Below are 10,866 nucleotides of genomic sequence, written 5' to 3'. Positions count from 1 at the left end.
CGCAAACAGAGACAAAGGAGATCGTCAGCTGTCTCTGACATCCAAGGACTCTGTATTCTTTGCCCACTAAACTATGTAAATTTTCGACGCGAGAAGATACGTCTTTGTTATTTTCATTTGCCACTTACGCATCTTTGCATCCTACACCTTCAAATCTACCGTAAATGTATAACAACCTACGGTCTAGAAAGAACTGCGCCTCCATCATGTGCCGTATTTACATTTGCATGATGTTCGACATCGATCGTCGACGTAGAGATATCGCGTTGGGTGACGGTGAATTTTTTTCACCGTCGAGAGAAAAACGAGAGGATGAAAAAGTTGACGAGAGTCAGCGTTCCGCGCAGCTGTTCGGTTTTTTCGCGGTTGTTCGTGTCGAGATATGTTCGTACATAGGAATGGATCGACTAATTCGCAGCGTTCTCTCTGCGTCTAAAGATTTGCCCTGTCGATCTTCCTGGAGTTCGGTAAAGTTACGTTACCACGAGGATTCTTGACCCCGGAAATGGAACGCGCCTCGATCCATCTGCCACAATAGATTCCATTGAGCGAGAGACGGTCGAGTTTATCTGTCGGTTCGTTTCGGAGCACACCTTTTATCGTGGACCGAAGATTTCCAAGATTCTTCCGCGAATGGGAGAAAAAATGTCGAAATCTCGGTCCGGATACGAACTAACCGATGGACAAAGAGGCATTCAGTTATAAGTTATCGGGACGCTCGGTCGATATAATTAATTTACTCCGGGCTCGGTCTCCGCGCGCTAATCACCGGCGCGCTTTTAATCTCGGAATCCATAAATATCACGATGCTGAAAGACGGAGGAGGGAATTCTCGCGAAAGCAGGAAGCGATCGCGCCTTCGGCTCGTTTTTCCTTCGACGTTTCTTCGTTGCTTCTGTGACCGTCGAGATACACCCGCGATTCGGAGCATAAATACGCGAGGTACCGTTGCATTTTGGAAGGTTGCCGTTGAAACCCGAGGCAGACGTACTCGTCTCGATAGCAACGACGGATTTTCATATCGTTAGCCTCGGTCGTGTGAAAGTTTCGAAGGCGATTCGAAGCCTGGAATTCTTGAAAGTCTTGATCCGTGACATACGAAGACTTTCAAGAGTTCCAAGCTTCGAATCGCGTCCCAAGCGATTCGAATTTTTCGTCACATAGAATGACTCACGAAAGTATTTAAAGACTTTTATGTCCATATTGTACGTGCTATATAAAACGCTCTAAAGATTCAGCGTGAGACACGATCGTCGCGATTGCATTAGTAAAATCTGTAGCCTCTCCGAGAACGTACATAGAAGTTGCAACATCTTTACGGCAAACGTGATATGTAGAAAAGAATTAGCATAAAGAATGCATAGTCACCATAAACACTGAGCTTATCTATATAATTGATCTCTTACATCTGGAACGAGCCAGAGCGTGTCAAGTCCATTCTCCGAAAGAAGAAGAAAATGATAAATTCTTCATCTTTGCAAAAATTTGTTCGTTCTAAGTCGTTTAGTTATAACGATATAAAAGTGATATTAAATTGAGACACTTCGTTGCAAGGTTTTTACAGCTTTGATTCGCTTTCCTCTAAAGTTCGAAGAGCATGCGATTTAACAGACTCTGACTCTGGAGTGCAGATATACAGATGCATCTTCGGATTCGTTTCAAGCTTCGCCGAGACGATCGGACAGTCGTGTCTCGCTACAGTGCGTTTGTTCAAGTTTACCGATGCAATCGCTCGGTGCATTGCCAACGAAATTTTAAAACGTTTTATAAATTACAACGCGTATAACGTAAAATACGTCCATCATCGGTACGGTTACCACTTTGAGCTTAAGACGGCGCTGTTTTTTCGCATAGATGGGGTCGGGAAACCGGAGGACTCGTGTTCGGAAATCGGAGTACGTTGACATCCTCCTAGATTCAGTGTACGATGTAAATATTTGCCGGCAAGGGCAGATAGGATCGATAAATTTTTGGACAGTTCGAGCATTATTCGGTGCGCGCACAAAGAGTCGTAAATCCTTGTTGCAGCTGTCCCCCGATTCTCCTATTATCGCTCGGTTATATTTTCCTTGCTATCCATTCATCGGAATCTCGACGCGAGCCACGCGAGACCGCGATACACGCGATACAGCAGAGATACGCGTTCGGCCTAATCTCGATAATGCGCGCAACCCTTTGCCTCGTCTCTCCGCTCTTCTTCGAAAGCCCGAGAATAAAATTGTTCGTCCCAGCTCGAACCAGCTCGCTGACAGACAACGAAGGCATCGAGCTTCTTATCGCTCTCGTGCAATCGTATCCCTAATTAGCGGAATAATTAACGTAATTTGGAAAACGCTCGAAGACTCGTCCCTCTTTTCTATTTCTTTTTCTTCTTCTTTTTTTTTTTTTTTCGCCAAAGCGAATTACGAGCGTATTGTGTTCCCCGTTTCGTACTACGTTTATATCGCTCTTTTGTAAAGTTGGCTAATATCTCCGATGGGTTTGATCGGTGTTGCGTGCTGGTTACACCGGCCGTTCTTTTCTGTTATAAATGATATTGGTATTAGACGAAACTCGTACAAGCAACGAAGAATATAAATTCTATTAGCTTGTTCGAAAAGCGTGTTTCTTTTACAGACCCGTCTTTTACAACGATGCACCTTTAATTTGATAGAACAAAATAGTAATAATGATAATATAAAACGGAAATCCATTATTTCCTTATAAAACGAGAGAAACTTTTCGGACGACCTAATATATGTAGCGACTACTAGAACATTTTAGCGAAATTTAAAGAGATTTATAGATATCGTTCTAAAGGCGCCGATAACGTTCACGTATCCCATCGGTTTAGAATCAAATAAATGAAAATCTCTTTTCCTTATTGTATAGCGAGACTCTTGTCGCGCTGGTAATTCGCGACGGCTAAGCTTCGACATTCTGAAACTCTTATACTGGCTTTCTTGCCTCAGCCTTTCCTTTCGCTCGCTTTGTCTGCGATTTCGCTTCGAGGACCGTCGCCTGTCACCGCTGCAGACTCGCGTGAAATCTAATCGAATTTGATAGATACGTACGATAGGTGCCACAAGGGGAACAGCCACGTGTGAATTTCACCGAGATCGAATACCCATACACGTTGGTCGTTGGTTCGGGAACTGCATGATCGACGCTCTTTCTCAATAGCAAGTCAAACAGAGTACCATCGGTTTATCGTCGCGTTACCATGGTAATTATGCGACAGATATCGATAAATTTTCCTCCGTACTGACAGTTTTTACGTCGAACAGGATATCCAGCTACTTACGGTAGATTCGACACTGTGATCTTTGACCGATGGAATTCAAATGGATCGCGTTTTACCGCCACCCGAGTCTCTGTCTAACCTCAATCTGAAATTCCTAAAAGTCTTTTAATCGTAGCTCGCATCTTAATCTTTCTGCCCTTTAACGTATGATCCTAAAACGTCGGTAATAAAATAATAAAATAACGAGACAGAAATTAGATTAGAAAGGTGTAACGCAAGATGTAAGATTCTCTGTTAACGATTAACAATTTAAATGAATTGTCAATGATTTTTATAGGAGTTCGTATAAAAGCAACTCTCCGACCATTTTTACTTTGCTTACACGTAATCTATCAGTAAATCGGTTTGCACGTTGTTATTCGTGCGTCTGTAGGTCTAATTTTGAGGATCTAATAATTCGATTTTGGGGGTCTAATTATGACTATGTAATAGCAAAAGTTCATAACTCGATGCTCTTAATTTCACCATTCTATTTACCGAGTAACAGTTTGTCCGATTTGTGGACACCGAAACACTATCGCCACATAGCGGTGAAAAGGTGGAACTAATTTCTCTGTCTTCGTCGCACACTATCGCCCTCTTCGTCTGCGACGAGTACGTATGTCCGTTCTTGTCGCACACTCTTGCGTTCCTTGTCCGCGATGATGAAGATGCTACCATCTATCGAATTCGGTTAGAGTCACGAAAAAGTAACAGGAACATAGAACGCGCGAGGAGGTTCTCGCTTCTGCTAGACAAGGAGCGCTATAGTGCGCGACAAAGACAGATATATTTCTCTCTCCGGTCTATCGAATATTCGTTAATTACTCTATTCCTGGAGCAAATTCGTGCACGCTTGGGATCGTAGAACAAAGTCCAGACTCCGTGGAATGTTCGCACACAGTTTTGGTGCAGAATTTTTGCTTAATTAATTAATTATTAACGATTATTGCACGCCGCTGCGTCGTTGCACGAGATCAACGCCGCGAATTTTCGCATAATTTACGCTACGCGTAATTAATTTACGGACTTCTACGCACGAAGAATTTGGTACAGGATCTGAGGAAGCTTCTGCGATTCCTTAGAGAGCGAAATAGTCGCGCAAAAAGTTGATATTTATGAAAAATCGCATATTCGTACCGCGGTAGCCGCGACACTTGCTACGATAATTGTCAATAGCTAATTAATTAAAGGGAAATTCCGGTCGAAATTGATGTGTGCATCTTGCCAGAGGTTCTGCCTTTGTCGTACGATCCTGAAAGTTGATGAATTTTATCAGGGAAAAGCGTAATTAACGTATAATCGCGAAATTAGAGGGAGAAGTACGTCTGTCCTTGCCGGACAATATGGCTGTCTTTGTCTGTGACGTCACGTGTGTCCGTCCTTGTCGCACGATATAGCTTTCTTCGTCTAACAAGTGTTGAGATACCTCCTCTCACATTCTATGCTCCTGTTACTTTTCTGCAGTTCCAGCTGGATCCGATAGATGGCAGTACTTCGACTACCACAGACGAGGAACGCGATATTGCGCGACAAGATCAGATGTACGTGTTCGTGTTAGAGGAGGAACGGGACGGTGTGCGACAGAGACAGCAGCAGCGATTAGTCGCCACCTTTTCACCGCTAGGCGACGATAACATTTCGAGGTCGACGAATCGACTAATCTTTTATTTATAACGAACGAATCGAGGGGATTAATTTGCGAGCTGTTGCATCTTCTTAATCAGGGTCTCAACTTGCTTTATTCCATTTAATCTTTTAAATGCACCAGCAAAAATGCGTTCGTTGGTTTCTCGATCTTTTCGTTCAGACGAGCGATCCGTATGTGTTGCGCGCGCCACTAAAATACGCGAGCACACGTTCGGACGAAATTAACGTACGATTGAACGATCTGTGTAGGCATTGCGGAACAGGCGATCCTAGTTGTTCGAGCAGAGAAACAAGACGCAGCAACTTGGCTACAACAGAGCGTTATATTAAAAAAAAAACGAAAAAGACGAATAATCATCGTCGCGATTAAGTACGTTGTGTGTCTGGGAGGATTTGTCGAAAGTGGATGGCATCGTTTCGCAGAATTGCCGCGGTTATTGGATATAAGGTCCGATTAATAATTCGAAAAAATCGAACCGAATAAGAAGCTGAGGATCGTCGTAGCGTTAATTAGCAGCTGCCTATATACGATAAGAAGGGGATAAAAGACTTCCAGGAAATAATTCACGCGTATTACAGATTTTTAAGTAAATACTGTACGGATGCGAGTTACAAGGTATATCGCTGGCATCGTAACTTCGAATTAAGATAAGTCAGAGTTTCTACACGAGTAAACGTAATGCGTGGCAATCAGTTTGTGAGAATATTGTAAATACGTAAAAAATATTGCGTCGTCGATTCTTCCGTTTAATCGTAAGACGAGAAAACGAGATGGCGTGAATATTGTATCGTATATTATCGAAACATTAAAAAAAAAAAAAGAAAAAGAAATAAAGAAAAGATCGAAGTTAAAGTTAATCGAGTGTTTAATTATTTAGCCACCAGTAACGCCCCTAGAACGACCAATCAAAATTCTTGAACGAGAAATACCGCAGAACAACTGTAGTAAAAAGTTTCGAAACCAGACACTAGAAAAATGTTCCCGTTCGTGATTCAACTTGTTCGAGTCCGAAAAACGGATCGAAAATCAGTTGCCGTGGCTCCCAGAATTTTTACGATTCTTGGACATGACGTCATTTTCCAGTAAACGACAAAATTCGAAGAAATGGCGTCAAACTCTGAGAATTTTCGAATGTTTACACGTTTTATTTATCTATGTTTGTTTTGGTTCCGCATTGTTTATTTACATCCCGGGTTTGTATATTTACATTTTTCAATGTTTGTATACCGAATTTCCGCTTTGTTTACAAACACTGGTTTGTTTATTTGCACTTTCAATGTTTATATACAAAGTTTTCGCCTTGTTTACAAACACTGGTTTGTATATTTACACTTCCAATGTTTATATACAAAGTTTTCGCCTTGTTTACAAATACTGGTTTGTTTATTTATACTTTCAATATTTATATACAAAGTTTTCGCTTTGTTTACAAACACCGGTTTGTTTATTTACGTTTTCCAACGTTTGTATACAAATTTCCGCCTTGTTTACAAACACCGGTTTGTTTATTTACGTTTTCCAACGTTTGTATACCGAATTTCCGCCTTGTTTACAAACACCGGTTTGTTTATTTACGTTTTCCAACGTTTGTATACAAATTTCCGCTTTGTTTACAAACACTGCTTTGTTTATTTACGTTTTCCAATGTTTGTATACAAAGTTTTCGCTTTGTTTACAAACACTGCTTTGTTTATTTACATTTTCCAATGTTTGTATACCCATTTTCCGCCTTATTTACAAACACCGGTTTGTTTATTTACATTTTCCAACGTTTGTATACCGAATTTCCGCCTTGTTTACAAACACCGGTTTGTTTATTTACATTTTCCAATGTTTGTATACAAAGTTTCCGCTTTGTTTACAAACATTGGTTTGTTTATTTACATCTTCTGTGTTTGTTTACTTCTGGAATGTAAACAAACGTGTTGCCGACTCGTTGCACGATTTCTTGAAGTTTGCTTTCGTTGGTTGGTGAAATGACGAGGGAGAAGTATCGGAGGGGGATAGAGTCGAGGGTAAAAGAAAGAAGATAAATTTTTCAACACTATTTTTTTATTTATGTAAGATGATGTAACGTACAATGGCGTATAGAATGGTTGATTTCAATTTTATAACGTAATGTGACGCGATATAACGCGATATGCCATTTATCATATAATTATTTAATCGAATACCTTATATAAAATGGTAATTACATACGAATACGGAATAAGTAACATCGAAAATAAAAATTGCGTTTCGGATACTCGAGGCAACTTCTATCATCCAGTTGTCTTTTCGCAGTTCTCCCCATACATGTACGAACTGTATTTTCCCTGTTTTACCTGTTAACAGATAGAAACATCGATTATATAACAGGAATAACATACAAAATACGTTAATATCGTTAGGTAACGTGAGAAGAATAACGAATAATTAATTGAAATAATTAAATCCCTGTTGTGGATACTACTGTGAAAATATTGCAATTTATTCCAGTCTGATTCAGAGGTTCCTCGATTCGTAACAGCGTGAGAGTTGTCCGTCGTGTACTCTCTTAACTACGTCCTGTTCCAATTAATTTCTAACTCGATTCTCACGAAAATCTCGAACGTGGTTTGCGAGTGAATTCTCCGATGATAGCACGATAGCGTATTAGTCTCTAAAGATCTATTTTATCGACCGATATACCGTTCTACAATGGCGCTTGCTATTGGCGATAAAAAAGATCGTCCTGGGTCTTTCTATTTCTAGTTCTCTAACGAAATGACGTTCTATCAAAGTATCTAACAGCGATCCACATGTGTACTCTCGAACAACGATGCACTTGGTGCACGCGATGTACTACAGGATGTCCCTGTGTATTTACGCGCAGAATCGCCTAGTTACTTATCGTAGCATCGTTACCGATTCACCCTGAATACACGATCATATCGACAGATCGGTACGGCAGTGCAAGCATTCGCAAGATCGCCACGATCCAAGTTGCGTGTTCGAGATACGTACGTTAGGCGTTAAGAAAAATACCAATGGAACGGTTCCAATCCACGTCGCGACTGCTTCCCTTTCCGACGAAACAGAGACGGAATAAACAGTTTGCCGATGCTCTTCCTCGCTTGCCTTTGCCTGTTAATTGCTAGCGGCGGCTCGTGATAATTGGCATTTGGCAGAGAGTGATTCGAGATACGAGACAGCCGCTAGCTTCTTGGAAAGAATCCTTGTCTGTTTGTACGTTTTTCGCGTTGAATTTACGCGCCGACGTTAGTCCTCTCGTCCAACGCCGATCGTAGATACCGTTCAGAGACCCTTCGTCCTCCTCCTCCTCCTACTCCTCCTCCTCCTTATTATACGTCGTCGGTATGTTTCTTCGTTTCCAAGGCATTCATTTTCTTTAACCAACCTCCTTTCGTATTTCCTTTTCGCTTTTGCTTTTATCTTTGCACTTGTTTCTGCGTGCACGTCGATTCGCTAAGCGCTGAATGCTTAGGCTCTGTGCGAGACGGGAGACTTTTTTCTCGTGCGCTGTCCGTGACAGGCGCATGGCACGTCGGTAATCGTATTATAGTTACGTAAGGCGGAGCGCTTCTATTTTTCGTATAAAGATCGAAGGAGAAAAATATCAGTCGAATAAAAAGATTGCAATACGATTATCATTACTGCGTCTCGTACGTCTACGTTCGTATATTTCTCTGGGATTACATTTTTTCTCATCCGAATTACGCACTTCGAGGTAAAAGTAGGTCGATAAGAAACTGTAAAGGGTCAATCGACACGAGGGTAACGTCGTCACGACAGCAATTTCTTTTCGATCCACTGCAATTTACTCGTTTCTCTCCTTTTTTTGAGTTCACGCTCGACTTTTGTTTTTTTTTTTTTTTGCTCAAGCTCTCTAGTACGTACAATATGGTAACGAAGGATCGACGTCTAAACGTCCAAAGAGGAGAAGGGAGAAAGCGATCGTCGACGAGGACGAAGGAAAGAAAAGACGAGAGTTTCGATGGTTTCCGAGGCGTCTCAAGTACGAGATCCACTCGAGAATGGTACGTGCTCGACAAACTTGAAACAATCTGTTGTTACATGCACAGAATGATCTCGATGTTTATCATTTTAAAAACTTTATGATTCACAATTCGACACGAGCGTCGTGCTCTTTTATCGAACCGGACACAAATTTTATACCGACCGTTAGATCGCGGACAAGTTTTTTTTTAAAAAAAAGCAAAAAGCTACGTATTCGAAGTATCGTACGATAGAAACGACGAGTAGGGCTCCGCAGTTTTCTATTGCAAATTACAATAAAAAGTTCGCTAAAAGATAGCCGTGGAACGCGATAAACCCAGTGCCGACTGAGACTAATTGCTACTCCGATTGCAATGTCCTCGGCTATTATTGTAATTTATAACTTGGGATCATTCGTTCGCGCGATCCATCGTTCGATGCAACATCGGTTGCAACATCCGAAGGTACGTGCACCATCGACCAAGATATCGGAAGAACGAAAGTGAAAAATTAGGCCACGCGCTGTTTTTCCGTCGCTCAATTGCTTTCTCATCGTTCCAACTGTAAAATCGACATGCTTGGTTACGATTACTGTTACAGCATGATTTTTGCTGTACATAGACTCACGAAAGTATTCCAGTACATTCTTTTTTTTTTTTTATTTTATTTGGTAAAATTTTACGATCAATTCTCGTTGAGAATTACAAGTAAATTATTCTGGCGTGGTACTATAACTTGGATAATAAGCGTTTATAGTATGTTTGATTCTAGTTGAATCTAATGTTTAAATCTAAAGGGTTTTTAGTTTGCGGATTTTAGTTAGTTGGGTAACTAATGGGTTTTGGTGGAAAACATCTTAAAATTTCATTAACGCTATTTTGAGACTCGACGACTCTTACGATTCTATTGGTAAAGTTTTATATTTATATCTGAAAATATATACAGAAGTTACAAAAGATGGTATCCCACTGAGGGTAGCCATCCACGTATTATTTAGCAATTGAGTTTGAAAAATTTGCCGAATGTCCAGCTGGACAAATTGTAAAGTACAAATTAAATAATAAAAAAAAAAAAAGAAGTTACAAAAGATACTCAGTGGTACGACGTCTAATACGTTTTAAATAAATACGATTGGAAATCGAGCGGTATATCGAAAAAATTAAATCTCCTTGCCACGATGTTACGTTAAACGAAATCCTTGCAACATGGAATATACGGGTCCTTTATTTACCTAAGATTCTATAATTTCGATACAAAATTTCCTAATAATTCTTCGATACTTTACTGGTTTCCTAATGATATTCGGGTACCTTATTTCCTTTGAGTAGCCTAATACTCGTAAATAGGAATGTACGTGTATGGAACTGACCACCCGCGCGCAACTGGATCGAAGAGGAATCGACCACGAGTGGACCAGGGGAAAGAAAAACGAAAAGGAAGGGACGTTGAAGAAGAAGAAGAAGAAGACGACGAAGAAGAAGAAGAACCGTAGGAGGAAGTTTTTGCTCGGTACACATGTGGCTAGCGGCGATTCGGCTGTGATAAAAGCTCGGCCCGTTGCTCGTGCCTCGCGGCCTCGCGAGACCAACGACGCCGGCCAACGTACATACTGGAACAGCGGCCGGACGAGAAAAGGCCTTCTTCGGCAAGTTGAGCGAATCGCGTGTGCGATGGTGCGCACATCCGCGCCACGAAAGAACGAGATAGAGCCGAGGATCGAGATGTGTCGCGCGTTACGCACGTGCGCTACCCTTCGATCCTTCTTCCTCTCGTTGCCTCCACTCAACGCCCTTTACAATCCTTGTTCGCTGGTCATCGAATTAACACCATTGAAAACTTTCCATCTTCTTCCATTCTGTCAAAAGCCAGATCTGATAACAAAGCGGATTATCACGGCCCTTTTTTTCTGTTAATTATCGTGAAATTTTATTTTATTGAATAAATTCCAATACCAATTGTACCATAGTTTGACTAT

At 41.1% G+C, this 10,866-nt stretch overlaps 2 long non-coding RNA genes across 2 annotated transcripts in view; one reads left to right on the top strand and one right to left on the bottom strand.

Annotated features, from left to right (window-relative positions):
- Positions 1–7,059: 7,059 nt before the first annotated feature.
- LOC110119854 overlaps positions 7,060–10,866 on the bottom strand; it is a 30,639-nt gene continuing 26,832 nt past the window's right edge. The window contains exon 4 of the long non-coding RNA XR_002308365.2: positions 7,060–7,237. This is a non-coding gene — a long non-coding RNA (uncharacterized LOC110119854). The remainder of the gene's footprint in view (positions 7,238–10,866) is intronic.
- Positions 8,115–10,305, top strand: LOC125386351. Its single transcript, XR_007226408.1, has 2 exons — positions 8,115–8,932; positions 10,220–10,305. It is a non-coding gene; the product is annotated as an uncharacterized LOC125386351 (long non-coding RNA).

This window comes from Bombus terrestris, chromosome 14 (assembly GCF_910591885.1).
Source record: "Bombus terrestris chromosome 14, iyBomTerr1.2, whole genome shotgun sequence".
Classification (NCBI taxonomy): Eukaryota; Metazoa; Arthropoda; class Insecta; order Hymenoptera; family Apidae; genus Bombus; species Bombus terrestris.
The sequence above is the reverse complement of the archived record's forward strand: the minus strand, read 5'-3'. Positions and strand labels throughout refer to the sequence as shown.